Below are 16,175 nucleotides of genomic sequence, written 5' to 3'. Positions count from 1 at the left end.
AAATCTGCTTCACAACAGTCCTGGATTAAAAAGCACAGAGAAAATTAAAAATATAAAAAGTAGTATAAAAGGCACATCACTACACAAACTAAGACTCTCATTACTTGGGAAATGACGTCCTTACAACTATTCTTGTATTGTTGTGGACAACAGCTAATTACTTCCCTTTGGTGCTGGAGGAGTTAAAAATTACCATATAATTAGCCATTGTGGCCAGTGACGTCACGCGTCGCTGATCGGACTTGGTCATATCATATTGCTGTACAGGATGGTCTGTTTTGGAAGGACGCTTTTTGGGGTTTTCGGGGGGAATTTGGATATTTTGTTTATTGTGTTGGTGTCGAATTGGGCTTGTGTTGTGTTAATTTATGGATAATTGTACAGAAAAAGTATTCAAAAATATAAAAAAATGGTAAAGATGAAAAAAACGAGAAGAATACTTCATGTATTCTTCTCGTCTTTTTCATCTTTAGACACTAAATAGAAAGTATTACAGCACAAATTAATTGAATTTTTTTTAAATAAATTTTAGAGATTTCAGAGAGATTTAGAGACACAACTTCCCCAAAAATGACATAACTACATCGTTTCACTTGAAAACTTTATTAAAAAAGCTCATAAGCGGGCGTAGCAAAGGCGAGCACCCTGTATCTATCTTGTAGACGGCTCGGCGTCCGCCATGCGAAAAAATTAAAATAAACAAAGGCAACATTCGTCCCACACCCGCGGGCGGCTCGTAATAACGCTTTTGTCTTAGATTAGCTTTTAAGAAAGCTTTCATTACAGTGTAGTGTGACGCTGGAATTAGTGAGCTTTTGCCGGAGCTTTTGTTTAATAATGTGACGGGTAATCAAAAGTAAGATGTGTTTAAATTTTTGTGGTTGCAAGTTCCTTTGTGTTGGGAAGTCTGCTTTGCATTGTCTAAAGCACATGTTATGAATATGATTATGATATCATTATATTTGTTTTACTATATGTACTTATTATCTATTTTAACTTGTGTTACCAGATACAATAGGTTTATCTAGTAACAATCGAAATAAAAACAAAATCAAATTTTAACTTCCTAAAGGAAATTATTAAAGATTTGGAGCAGGCTTATTTTGTAATAGAATTAACATACAGTATGTTACTCTGACCAGTCAGAAAAGTTCAAGCAACCTCATGCGATGCCAACGAGATACCATCAGACTGCAGACCGCACGCCTCGAGATACCATCAAAGGAGCATTAGCGGATCTACAAGGAATTAATGCAAAACAAAAGTCGCTATCGTGGGCCCCGGCGGAGTGGGGGTGGGAAGTGGTGGGGAGTGGTGGGCGTGGTGGGCGCCGTAAATTACGGCATGGGCGTCAACCCACCGCCATGTATCAATCAGGAGCGGATTTATGGGACAGGCCGCAATCGTTAGGCTTCGCGACGAAATGTGTTACTGTTATCCGAAGTCTTCCCCCTGTTTGCTACTAATTTACCGATGGATTTTCACAAAAAAAGAAATGTTCTTATCTTCGATTAAAGCCAACGCGTGAGAGGCGTTTTACTGTAAATGCCTTGAAATTTTGGGGGCTACGGCCAAGAACTGATAATTTAGGCTCTATGACTGAGATGCTACAGTAAGAATATAATATGTGTCGTAAAATTAATTATTCATCATTGTTAATAAGCAATTTTGGGTGTTTTTCAAACATTATCAATTAAATATAAGGTGCTACGGCGTAGCACTAAAACCAGCTACGGCGTAGCAGTTACTAAATTTAGCAAAGACTGAAAAAACGTAAGTTTCTTTTAATATGGTGCAAACGCAATATACAAATATGTTTGGACTTTGGAGACTATGTAATTTTTAATAATATCTACTAATATCTATGCACACTTCACACCACGTCAGTCTGGCCCCGTGCTAAGTACCTGAAGGACTAGTGTTACGGGTACCAGACAACGGAAATATATTTAATACTTTTATACTATACATAATACATATATTTAAAAATTTTATTATATGATACACATACTTAATACACATCCATGACCCAGGAACTTTTTGAAAACTTTTTGTTCCGTCGGCGGGATTTGAACCCGCGACCCCCGGCTTGAGTTACCAACACGCCCACCAACTAAACCACAGAGGTCGTCGAATTTAGAGGTTATTTTATATTTTACAAAACAAAACGTATTTTGAAAAAAATTCTATACAAACATAATATGAATATACAACATATTAAATTGTGATGAAAACACAAATAGTACAATGAATAGCAAGTAGGACTGCTTCATTCGCGTTTTAGATATCAAAATTGTCCTGAATCCTCAAGATCACATTAACCACAGAAAATCTTCTGACGTATACGCGTAGTTCACTGCCTTCTTAACACGCATACTATAATTGAATCCATGAATCATAAAACCCATTATCCTACAAGTGCGGGCTGGAAAGGATTCAATGGACGGCCGTCAATAGCTTTGTTGCATTGTTGTCACGTTGAAAAACGCCGCGCCGCTCATTTCCCGCCGTGAAACGCTGCCGTGACATGTGACAGTGACGTGACGCGTGACGGCTGACGTGACGGATCGCTAGCTCGATTTATGGCGGAGGTTTTGACGGGCGTTTGAAATTCAGCGGGAATTCTTTGCTTAGTATTCAAAAATGGAATTGGTATTACGCTTTTTAGGGTTTCGTACCCAAAAGGTAAAAACAGGACTAATTACTGAAACTTCGATGTCTGTCCATCTGTCCGTGCGTCCATGCGTCTGTCTGTCTCCAGGTTGTATCTCAAGAACCGCTATATTTAGACTTCTGAAACTTTCACAGATTGTGTATTTCTGTTGCCGATATAACAACAAAATACTAAAAACAAAATTAAGTCAATATTTAAGGGGGGCTCTCAAACAACAAACGATTTAATTGGCCTATTTGCTACTTATTTGCTAGTAATCAATAATGGTAAGAGCTAGGCACTTGAAATTTTTACAAAATCCTTAATTATTTTAATTGTACTTTAATAAATAATAGTAAAATTAAAATAAAATAAACATTTAAGGAGGGCTCTCATACAAAAAACACAATATTTTGCCTACTTCGGTACTTTCGCTCTATGACAGTACGGAACCCTTCGTGCGCGATTCCAACTCGCACTTGGCGGATGTTTTGCAAATTATACTATCAGCTAGCTATAACAATTCCTCTAAATATTAATAGAAAAAATTAAGTAATAGCTGGAACCAAAAAAATGTTGTTTATGATTTTGTTAAGACAATGCTAGTTGACCTGATTTCATCAGTTCTATGCCTGATCGTTTGCCAGTCATATCGGTCATAATTCTTCCTACTTGAAAATTAAAAAAGAGGGAATTCTCTTGTGTTTTGTGCAGTATGCATATATTTGGACGTACACATTGTAAGTTGTAATATTAACTGTGATGTTTACAGAATAGACTATCGATATATAAAACTACAGTATAAATAAAAAAATAGTAGGGTAAGTAGATCTCCTCGCTAGACCACTTGAAACTGTTACACGCACCATAAGCGTGATTTCATATTATTTTAAAGATATGCAGCATAGCTTCGTGGAGGCGTAAATCTCTGAGGTGCTGCGAGATTTTTTTTTCTGACTTACACTACTGTAATATATTTACACTGCATATAATAAAACCGTGAGTCTGTCCATAAATCTGTCATAAGTAACTGGCGAGCGATGACGTCATAGTAACCGGCAACTTGTGACGTAATAACTCGTTAGCGATAGCAGTAAATCGAGCTAGACAGGCCGACATGAAGAAACAAAGAGTTATAGTGTAACTTTGGCTTTTGTACTATTTAGGCCCTAATATATGGGGAGGCCGATCGATCGAACTGATCGCAGGCTGATCTGACCATACCGTGATCAAATAATGCCATGCACATAAAATTGCAGCAGAAATTTCGGTTGTGCGATTCTCAGACGTGCAGGATTAGCAAACAAAATTTTAATAAACTCGGTCCAGCCGTTTCGGAGGAGGCAAGAAAGACCGCGACACGAGAATCCATACTATAATTATAATTACGAAAGCGTGTCTGTCTGTTAGCTCTTCAAACCCTAAACACTGAACAGATTTATCTGAAACTTGGTAGGAAGATACTTTGAGCCCCGTAAAAGGACAAAATATGATAGTTTTTATGCCGGAAAAATGTACGTTTCCCATCGCCCTGGAATTTTGGCGCAACAGAGTAGCGGGTGTCACCTAGTTTTATTTGTAACCTATGATGCCCGCACCTCCGTTGCGCCAATTAGTTTATCGCGCGGGAACCGTACATTTTTCCGAGATATAAAGTATCCTATGTCCTATCCCGGGACTCAAAGTATCTCCATACCAAATTTCAGCAAAATCGGTTCAGCGGTTTGGGCGTCAAGAGGTAACAGATAGTCAGACACACATTCGCATTTATAATATTAAGTATGAATAAAAACAAACATCATCACAATAAAAACAAACATACTCATAAACGATGATAACGTTTTATTATCTAAACATAATTGTTATTCAAATGTAGATTGAGATAAAGATTTAATTACTACGTCGGTCTACGTCGGCGTTACGTCTCTACGTCGCGTCGCGTCACGATGGATGGCGGCGACAAATCTCGTGGTCCGAGAGTTAGTGGCGTGTAACGCGTCGCTTTTAATTAAGCCCGTGATACACTGTCGAGATTATCCACAATAATCTGCTGTCGGCATAAATCGTCGCCGAGACGAATGTCTTTTAAACTACTGACCTGAGTATGAATGTGCAGATTACAGTTACTATCAGAGCATTACACAGAAATAAGATATGTATGTACTGATACAGCAACATTGATGGCTTCTTTACCGGTGGCGGTGACGGTGGGCGGTTTTATTAACCGACTTCTTAATATGTATACCAGGCCCTTAAGCCAAAGCTATTTCTTCATCGCTTCTTTGTAGAATCGCCAATAAAATGTCTGGAATTGACAAAACGGTTCGATAATATGAAGTTGACGTTCGACTCGTCTAAATTAAATACACTTTGATCAGCGATTCCATACAGAAACGGTAAAAAAACGTCTTCGCTAAAGGGCCGGGCGAGCTACGCAGAAGTGACTTTTATAATGCCACAAGTGTGTGCGCAGGAATTGCACAAAATTGATTTTCAAGCAGCAAATTGCTTCAGGTTTTATTTTTATGAGCCACCAAGTTGCGTCTCTTTATTTTTTGGTGTGACCTGACCCTTGAGCTTAGCGATAGTATGGATAAAGATGGACGTTGAACATATTTTGTTAGAACTTAGAAACAACCTTAGTAAGTTTCGGCATGAACATTAAATGTAATGACGAAATTCAAAAAAGTAATTGGCTGGTAATGTATTATTAGAAACCTGAGGCGGTTTGCATTACCAGACTACTATTTTTGTCTTATGTTCATTGATAGTAATTTCACTTTATATCAGGCGATCCGTGCAACCCTTATAAAAAGGCTTGTCCTACATGCCGTCAAAAGTTAAATTAATTTTAGTCTTGGTTGACCAAAAGTGGCGTCAGCGTTTTAGATGTCCGGCCATCGGGCTGAACAGTTAATTAACGGACGAGAATTAGTCAACTTGTAAAGTCAGCATAAACACGACATACTTGAAGGTGGCACTTTGGAGACTTAATTAAAAATTTTGACGTTCCCGGCAATATACTCGGCAATTGTTAAATTACTCACACGATGCGAAGCTAGTTGTAAATCTAGGTTCTTTATGAAGACAGTTTGTAAATGTCATAAAACTTAAGTTTATGCATTAAAGTCAACTTTAGACTCAAACACTAATCAGCTTTTCACCCTCAACTGAATCAATTTAGACAGCTGTAGTTATTAATATTATTATATAAGTAATTTCTTCAAAATTTTAAAAAGAAAAAACAAAAAATGAACTTATCTACTTTTACTTTTCCTTATGCACGTTTAATATGAAAAATTATTACCATTACCAATCAAAATTATTACCTAGGTACACGTTTTTTTAAATAAATTTAATCAATTTTAAACTTTTATTCCGATTGATTTCAGAATTGCAGTTCTAAAAATAGTCCAATATCGCACGTCGAATGCATAAAAATCGCGGGCATAAAAACCGTCAGTCTTAATATGGGGCGGTTTGATAGTCAGATTTGTCACTGGCCAACTACTCGGTTTTCGCTTTTATTTATTTGCCAAAAAAAGAAAAACTGCCAGCCGGTATCAATGGCGCAATCAGATTTTTTTTCTTTTTTCCACTATTCATAGGGATATTTACGATGGTGTTTCGGCGTATGAATTGTCATGATTTAGTTACACGGAATGGGAGTGAAAACTTTAGGTATCTAATAAGTTTGATATCTAATAAGTTTAATCACTACATATTATAAAACAAAGTCGCTTTTTTCCCTCATGTCTCTTTGTTCCCTTTAATCATCAAAACTACACAACGGATTTTGATGCAGTTTTCTTTAATACATAGATAGAGTGATTAAAGAGGAAGGTTTATAAGTATGATAACATTCATTAAATAGTGGAAAAATACTGTTATTTTTGGGGTTTCTAATGTGATGTCGTAAATATTTTTTGATTTAATATAGATCTATAGGTATGGCCCTTTACAGCATATTATGATTTAAATGAATATTTTTGAAGATATTACAGATTCTAAACTTACGGGAAATAGTTTTGTGGCGGTATCGACCAGTGCGGGCCACGTGTAGTAATGAATATAATTACACACTACTGAATTTAAAAAAAACTATTTTATTTGGTTGCTAGTAATATTAATATCATAGAAGAAGGCCGAAATATATATCTCGCCAATTAGAAAATAATAACACAAAATTCACATTAAATATTATTTTGAATGAAAAAACTTGAAGATCTCAATTCGACTTTGTTTGAAGTGGAAACAATTTTTAGTTTTTAAAATATTATGTTTTCCTTGAAATTTTAATCAAAGTTTTGGATTGTTTCGTACATTTAATTAAGAACGCTATCGGCTATGTTTCTTTTTCTCTGTTATTGTGGATGACGTGCTCATCAATGTAAAAGAATATCCGACAAAATTATAAAAGCTATGTTACATTATACATAAAATAATATTATAACAATTATTATATGTTGTTGCAGTAGAATACTCATAATATAAACCTTACAATCTGATGTTTAACCTTGTAACCTTATAAATCTTTGGAACAATTGCGCGAATCTGGATGAATGTTAACCCTATGACCTCTTTCGTTTTACATTTGAGATGATCATCATGAAAAACCTACGTTAATCATAAAAAATCATGAAAAGCCAGACCTTTTATAAGTAAGCCGTACAAAATAAGTGATTATTTGAATTCGACCATCATATGACCATGTTCCCTACTTATTCTCCTAGTTCCCTGGTAACTTTCCTTTATACAACAAGACAGCCACAAAATTTTTCTCAACCATTTCTATTAGCCGCTAAAATCCGGTGTGATAGGCGACCGCATAAATCGGGTTCAATTAATCCAAAAAAATGAAGTGTGGAGCTCTCGGGGCCGCATCAGTTACATTTGGGCCTGTCAGCCGTATTGACAGAGAGCTCGGCTTTAGTTTTCAGAAATAGTTTGCATTTGTTTGCCTATCTATCAATATCTACTGCAGGTTGATTCTTTTTAGAACAACAATGAATAGCTTGTAATATACCTATAGGAATTCAGGATTGCAAATAGATGTTCCTAACTTCGATGACGAAGGTCTATAATATTATACTCGTAATATTATCCGACCTATTATAATATTATTGTCAGATTGAAACTTATAGGTACTAAATTCTATCCAAATTGGTTTAGCGTGGTATAGGCGTAACAAGGTACAAAGACAGAACACTTTTGCATTTTTAAAAGCAAGCTCATAGTTCGGACGTATGGTTAAAAACGTCAGCTTCAGACGTAGTGATGGTCAACTCGCGTTAACTCGAGTTGGGCGTAACTCGAACCCACTTGAGTTGAATTCTCTCTGACTCGAGTTCATAAACCGCCGAAAATACATAAATAAATGATTCTATTTCAAACAAAAAAATATTTTTTACTTACATCATTAAAAATAAATGATGTAATATTTTTTTATGAAATAAGGGGACAAACGAGCAAACGGGTCACCTGGAAAGCAACTTTCGTCGCCCATGGAGACTCGCAGCATCAGAGGAGCTGCAGGTGCGTTGCGGCCTTTGAAGAGGGAATAGGGTAATAGGGGAGGGTAGGGATAGGAAGGGAAGGGAATAGGGTAGGGCATTGGACCTCCGGTAAACTCACTCACTCGGCGAAACATAGCGCAAGCGCTGTTTCAGGCCGGTTTTCTGTGAGAACGTGGTATTTCTCCGGTTGAGCAGGCCCATTCGTGCCGAAGCATGGCTCTCCCACGTATATACGTATAATAAAAAATGAAAGAATTGAAACAGATAAAAATATCATTTGTCGGTTCCAATTTTTTAACTATTTATGCGAAGCTGAGGGCATAAACTGGTAAAAATTCAAAAAAGCATTCACTTATCCATCCAGTTAACTCGAGTTACGTGACTCGAGTTTAACCTGAGTTACGTGAATTTTAACTCGGGTTAAATCGAGTTTAGTTTTTTCCGAGTTGGCACATCACTAAGCAGACGTAAGGTCGGAAAATGTCAAGCCGGAAATGTATTCAGAATTCAACTGTACTTCTAAATCTATTGCTATTACAAGAAGCACTATATTTCAACTACTGGTCTTACATTAATATGTATATCGTTCCTAGTCGTATCCTCATGGCTGAGGAACGTGACCACCAAAATTTGCTTTCCGGGATAGGGCTCTCCACTTGTCTCTGTTTTTGGCCTTATGCAGTGCCTCCTGGAATGTGCAGTCAGCAGCCTTGACCATCGTGTAGCCACTCTGCCTCTGCCTCTTTTCCCCTCTAATTGCCCAGCTAGTATGAGACTCTCCAGATTACTAGACTATCGGCGGGCTATGTGGCCATGTGGCCATAATATGTACTTATATAAAATATGTAAAATATCGGACAGATAGAGGAGACGATCTGCGTCGGACACACGAAGAATGGAGCGCAAAGTACATAATTAGTTGCCGCCAGCGCCGCCAGGGGGAACTACGATTTTTGTTTAAGTGTCTAATAGTCGATATTTTAATTAATTATAATAACTACTAGCTGATCCTGTTGTTATGCCATATAAATTATTTTTACTGTGAGTTGTGACACGAGAATATTAGACTAACTATAAGCTGATATTTAGAGGGTATACTTAGCGGTCTTAGTGTTTTCTAAAGTCTGATCATAGAACAAAATTGACTTGATCGACCAAAATATTAATCTGACATCACGTCAAGAACTTTTCTCTATCACTTCTTTATAGAATCGCCGATCAAAATGCAATCGATCATCAGCAATCGTTAGGTAGATTTGATATGATACCAAATCTTCCGACACGAATATTTTTTAAATTAATTTTTTTCATTTTTTATAAAAGTGCTGTCTATACGAACAAATTAATTATTAGAAAGGCGGCTAAACACCAAAAACCTGAAGTGCAGGGTAAAGCGCAAATGATTGTACTGACATCTCATTAGCTTAGCGGGAACAATGCGCCTGGGGCCGAGTTGGGGCTGGAGTAAGGCTTAAGCGGAGGTGGGTGGCGCATGTTAGTTAAATTAAAGTTAAAAAATAATTGCCAAGTAGTCTGACAACAGATTAAATTTGATTTTGAACTGAATTCTGCCTATAAATGTGAAGTAAAATACATAACCAAGATCCAAGAAATGTATAATGTCTATATAATATGTAATGTTGATTGATTAAAGATTGGCATAGCTCAAATGTTAAATGAATCGATTTATAATATATTTTTTAATTTAAGACACAAAAAAGTATATTTAAAACATGGTTAAATAATAATTATAGGTCATAAAATAATATAGCTCCGGCTTTCAATCAACTTTATGAAAATATGTTTCACAAAAGTTTATAATTATTGCAAGTAGTAATTTAGTGTTGTAAACTCCAATTAAACTATTCTGGTATAAATTTTGGGCAATCATCTTTTTAATGCAAGACGACGAATGAAAAACTAAGATTGCCGAGCAGAAAATCATACTATACAACGTACAACAAAACGTCTCGCTTATCGCCCCCGCCACTGCTCATGCCCTGTTCCCCAGTACACGGTAGGTTCAGCACACATCTGTATTTTTGCCCGATCAAAGGAAACGTTGTGTGTGACGGCCTTTGAACCGATAATCAAATTAGCAGGGCTTCCTTTTGAGCGAAAAATATGTCTATCACGAGACTGCGGTTTGATCTCTCATTACCTAATCTATTGGGGGCTTAAGTTTGTATTCCTTTTTCAAATTCAATCTTTACGATTACTTTGTTTTTTTTCCGAAGATGATCGAAGTAAGCCTAGACATTTTAATTGTTTCAAGTTTTTATTAATTTGTATGACTTTCTTAACAGAATGATAGCAAGTGCTTAATTATTAAATTATCAAAAAGTAAAATCAGAAATTTTTAGTGCTATGCAATTATTTAGCTTATTTCAATAGAATTTTTACTTACTTAATAGGTATGTCCAAATTACTTTTAAAACTAACATAAAAAAACCTCAAACATTTTTATATACTACATATACTATCTACAATTGTTTTATTCATCAAAATTCTCAGCACAGATTTGAATCACAGTCACACACCTAACATAAACAATAACAACTGAGCTATCGGCGCAATCTTTACCCCAACTTAATTTGTTTTGCTGATTTAGTGACGTCACATGACGCCCTCTATCGAATGTCAACTCATAACACGTCGCGAGCTATAACGTCACAACTGAAACACCAATTGAACTTGCACCTTATTATTTTCGGCACAAGGTTGAATTTTAAATGGCGTTTCTATACTTTAGGGTTGTCAATATCTAGTATAATACATATTTGAGTCACGATTCCATTTTATGAGTAATTCCATAACTTTGTATGTGAATTCGGGATCAGGTAGACAGTTACAACGACATATCTCAGCCAAATCTCAGGCAGGGATGTACGTAATCTTGGAGATTGGAGGATTTTAAAATTATTAAAAGTTAAATTACTAAGTAAGAATATATTATTTGGAGGAAACGAAAAGTATTGTCAATGAATTATTGGGCTAGATATTATTATTTCTTGAATCTCTACTAATATTTTATATTAAATTACTAATTAGAAAATATAGTTGTCCAATCTGGGGGCACGGGAGTGCTCCCGCCAAGATGAGCCAAGCGAAGCGCGCAAGGGCACTACCTACCTTTTCTCGAAACGTTTCGTCGTATTTTTGAACCCTCGTAACTTTGGTTTGAATAATGCCAGATAGTTGAAACTTTTAAGATATAGTGACATGGGTAAAGTCATTAAATGCGCAAAGTTAGAATATCGTAGCTATTATACTTTAGATTTTACAGGTGTCCAAAAATCCACAATTTGGTCACTGACTCACCGATCATCAAAACTGTTAGGGTACTTCCTGAAGTCTTAGAAAGCTGAAATTTGGTATGTAACATGATATTAGTACTAAAACAACAAAAAAATTATCAAACCCAACTTAACCTATATGCGTACCATTATAGAGCAACATTAGGCAAACATTTGTGTTTTTTGTATGGGAGCCCCCCTTAATTTTTTATTTTATTTTAATATTATTATTAAATATTAAAGTAGATATATAACTAAGGACCTTGAGAAAAATTCAAGTACCTACCTGTTGCTATTATTGATATAGAGCAAAAAAGGCCAAAAAATCGCGTTTGTTGTATGGGAGCCCCCCCCCTTTAATATAACTTTTTTTTTATTTTTAGTATTTGTGGTTACAGCGGCAATAGATTTACATAATTTATGAAAATTTCAACTCTCTACCTATTACCGTTCTTGAGTTACAGCCTAGAGACAGACAGACAGACAGACAGCAGGGCTAAAATGGTCGCTTTGAAGAATCATGATATGAATTATAATATGATTCATTTTTCTAAAATCGCAAAATGCAACTCTGCTTGCAATTCATTTCTGTATTTTTGTACCGATTTGACATTTGTCAGTTTGACAGTTTTGACAATTCATTTGCTGAATTGATTGAGAGGAATTGCTAAATGTGACCATTTTAGCCCCGCAGACGGATAGACGGAAAGACAACGAAGTCTTAGTAATAGGATCCCGTTTTTACCCTTTGGGTACGTAAGGACGTAAGTTCAAAGAATAGTCGTAGTCTTAGCATTTCTTTGCAAATATTTAATATATTAAGAATATTTCATTTATTATAATAATAATAATTAGTTACTTAACTATCAATTTATTTCAAGTTTACTTAACTTGAAACAGATTAATTAGGCAGTTTAGGATAATTAGTATAGTACGTCTTAAAATATATTTTTTATGCTAACAACATGGGTTTACGATTAGTTATGTACATAAAACTTCGAAAGTTAAACGGCTATACCAAACATCTTCGCGTCATCGATAGTGCGATGTAGGTGCCCAACAGTGACATCTCTTGTCGATTAGAGTGCATTAACAACTATATGAAACTGTTCGTGCAAGCTATATCGCGATTATTATTATCAAATATTTTGCCGCGCTTCAGTGTAAAATTAAGGTTTTTAGATTTAGGGCTGAGTATGTAAGGTTAGAAACTTGGCTCTACATGAGATCTCACTACTTTTTGACACGACGAACTATAAAATTATTATGTTCTCATCTTGGCAACATTTTTACATGAAAATGTTTTTGGTGGGATTATTTCTCTTCCTGTTACTTTTCTCGTTGAAGCTAACTTTTAAGCCAGGTTTCAGGAAAAATGAAAGGTTTTCGTGTGATAAACCTATTTTAACGCAAAAGAGTCGCGAATAAAATCTAGTTCTTATATTACACGTATTTTGAGGTGTTTGTTTTTAAGGTCTCCAAACGCAGACAAACAAATAATAAACATAGATCTATATGGATTTAGTTTTTTATACCTACTCAGTATTCTGTAGAATACTGAGTAGGTACTGAACCCTATAAACATATTCAAATGCGTTCACAAAACATTAGAATGCAAACTTCGTTATGTATTTTGTAACATGACATAAAAAACATAATGCTCAGAATATTTTTACGCATAGTAAACAATGATGCAAAATTGGCAAAATTACATAAATTTAAATGAGATTTATTACAACATTTAATTGAATAAATGCAGAAATTAATTATTTATTACCATATTTAAAATGTTTGTTGCATAAGTCTATTAAGATTGTAATTTATTTTTCATCTTATTAAAAATACATAGGTGTTATAAGAGTAATCTTTTTTGATTATAATATTAATACTTTGATTTGGTGCTAATTAATTTTACTTTACCAACAGTATTTAAAAGCATTATTCTGCGTTTTAACTTATTTTGATGTAAATGTAAAAAAAATCGGCCAAGTGCGATACGGACTCGCGCACGAGGGGTTCCGTACCGTTATAGAGCAAAAAAAGGTCAAAAATTGTGTTTTTTGTATGGGAGCCCCCCTTAATATTTTATTTAAAGTACACATAATATATTTAAGGCCTTTGTGAAAATTTCAAGTGCGTAGCTGTTGCCATTATTGATTTCGGCCAAAAAGGCCAAAAAAATTACGTTTGTTGTATGGGAGCCTCCCTTTAAAATCAGTATTATTTCGTTTTTAGTATTTGTTGTTATAGCGACAACAGAAAATAAAAATACACAATCTGTGAAAATTTCAGAAGTCTAGCTATAGCGGTTACTGAGATACAGCCTGGAGACATACAGACAGACGGACAGACATCGAAGTCTCAGTAATAGGGTCCCGTTTTTACCCTTTGGGTACGGAACCCTAAAAATGTGGTTTGTGGTTAGTAGGTATGTGACTTTTGAAATACTAACACTACTCAAAGACAAATATTAATTAATTATTACTTAACTGTAATTAAATTATGATTTTGATATAAGCCCCGTCCTCTTTATTTAATTGAAGTTTAATCATAATCAAAAGTCTATGAGTGCGGCCGTCCATTATAGAACGAAGAAGAGTTTTTAGGGTTCCGTACCCAAAGAATAAAAACGGGACCCCATTACTAAGACTTCGTTGTCTGTCCGTCTGTCTGTCTATCTCCAGGCTGTATCTCAAGAACCGTTATAGCTATTTTGATATAGATTATGTATATATGTTGCCGCTATAACAACAAATACTGAAAACAAAATAAAATTAATATTTAAGGGGGCATACAACAAACGTGATTTTATCGTCCTCTTTCGCTCTATATCAATAATAACAAGAGGTAGGCACTTGAATTTTTGACACATTGTGTACTTTAATATTTAATAGTAATATCAAAATAAAATAAAAATTTAAGGGGGCTCCCATACAAAAAACACCGATGGCCGATTTTTGTGTTTTAAAATTGATTAAGTCCAGACAGAGAAACCATTGTACTTATGTCTCTATGAAATTGAGTGTTTGGGTTGTTTTCTTTCTTTCTTTGAACTTTAAACAAAGCTCAATCTTAGATATAATGTATATAATGTTGAAATTAATGAAATTAATTATCATGTCGGTTGTAACTGAAACAGTTAAAGTTATCAAGCCTGATAAACTCCCGTTTGTGACACGTGTGCCGCACCAATGGTTCTGTATAATTGAAATTCTGATGATTTGATGTAATATTTTAGTTTTATTGAGATCTTCGTTCATAAATGGAGCCATGTTAAAATATTTATTTGATCACTCCGTTGCATGGAAATTCGTTTACAGCGTAAAACTGTACATTTTGCTTTTCTGTACATTTTCCGGCTTGTCCATTATCCAAATAATGCATTCCTAGTTCCTTATTATTTTTGTTTCCTTTTCCTTGGAACACCTACTCTATTAGTTAGTTATAATTAAAATATGTAAACTTTTGTATTTAAATATTTGGTGTATTAGTTTTCATAAGAAAAGCAACAACGTGAAATACATTCCTCTTATAGTTATAGATATTATTTACTACTAGATGTTACGCGCGGCTTTGCCCGCGTAATTTAGGAATGTCACGGAAACCGTATATTGTTCCGTTCCGCAAAAAAGAAACCTATGTCCTTTCACGTAGTATATTCTTCATGTATGCCAAATAACATAAAATTTGCTCCAGTAGTTTTTTAAGATAATAAGCAATTAAAAAAAATCCTCCTTTTTTCCACATTTTCCTCTATTTCTTCGCTCCTATTAGTCTAAGCGTGATTAAAATATAGCCCGTAGCCTTCCTCGATAAATGGTCTATCTAACACCGAAAGATTTTTTCAAACAAACAAACAAACAAACAAACTCTTCCGCTTTATAATATTAGTATAGATCATGGTATTACCAAACTATTGACCAATGATGAACTGATCAATTTCGATATACATCTCACTGATCGGCATTAATGATATAACTTCTAATCTACCAAACAATAGGTATATAGGATATCTTACCCATTATAACAGTCACGAGTCTTGCACAAATTAGGTTCGACTTCTTTATTTTCCCTGTATCAATGGGCATTGGGCAACTTGTGCTTTCTATGAGGTGATCTGTCAGCTTTATAAAAATGTATATGATGGTTAGGTAATAGCTATATTAACTGACACCGTGTCTATATATCTTTACTACTTAACAAATTAGAATCATATGGAATTCGTAATGAACAACTCAAACTGTTCCAAAGCTATCTGACTGACCGGCAACAGTCAGTTAGGATCTTAGGTGTTATAAGTGACCCTATTTCCACTGAATATGGAGTGCCACAGGGAAGTGTGTTAGGACCCACTCTATTTCTGGTGTACATTAATGATATAATAAATACTCACTTTCCTAATGGCAAAATAGTGGCATTTGCAGATGATGCAGCTATAATATTCAGTGGATGTACTTGGGAGGATACCTTCACACAAGCTCAAATCGGATTTCATTCTATTCAAGAACAACTTTCTGTTAACCTTTTAACAATGAATGCTGATAAAACAAAATTTATTACATTTTCTATAACTAATAAAACACAGCCATCACTATCAACACACACTCTTGTAGTTCATAAAAATAACTGTGACACAAAACTAGATATAAACTGTGGCTGCCAAACATTGGAAAGAGTGACCAATATAAAATACTTGGGCATCAAACTGGA

The sequence above is a fragment of the Aricia agestis genome, chromosome 11, assembly GCF_905147365.1.
Source record: "Aricia agestis chromosome 11, ilAriAges1.1, whole genome shotgun sequence".
In the NCBI taxonomy this organism is placed as follows: Eukaryota; Metazoa; Arthropoda; class Insecta; order Lepidoptera; family Lycaenidae; genus Aricia; species Aricia agestis.
This window is presented reverse-complemented; position numbering follows the sequence as displayed.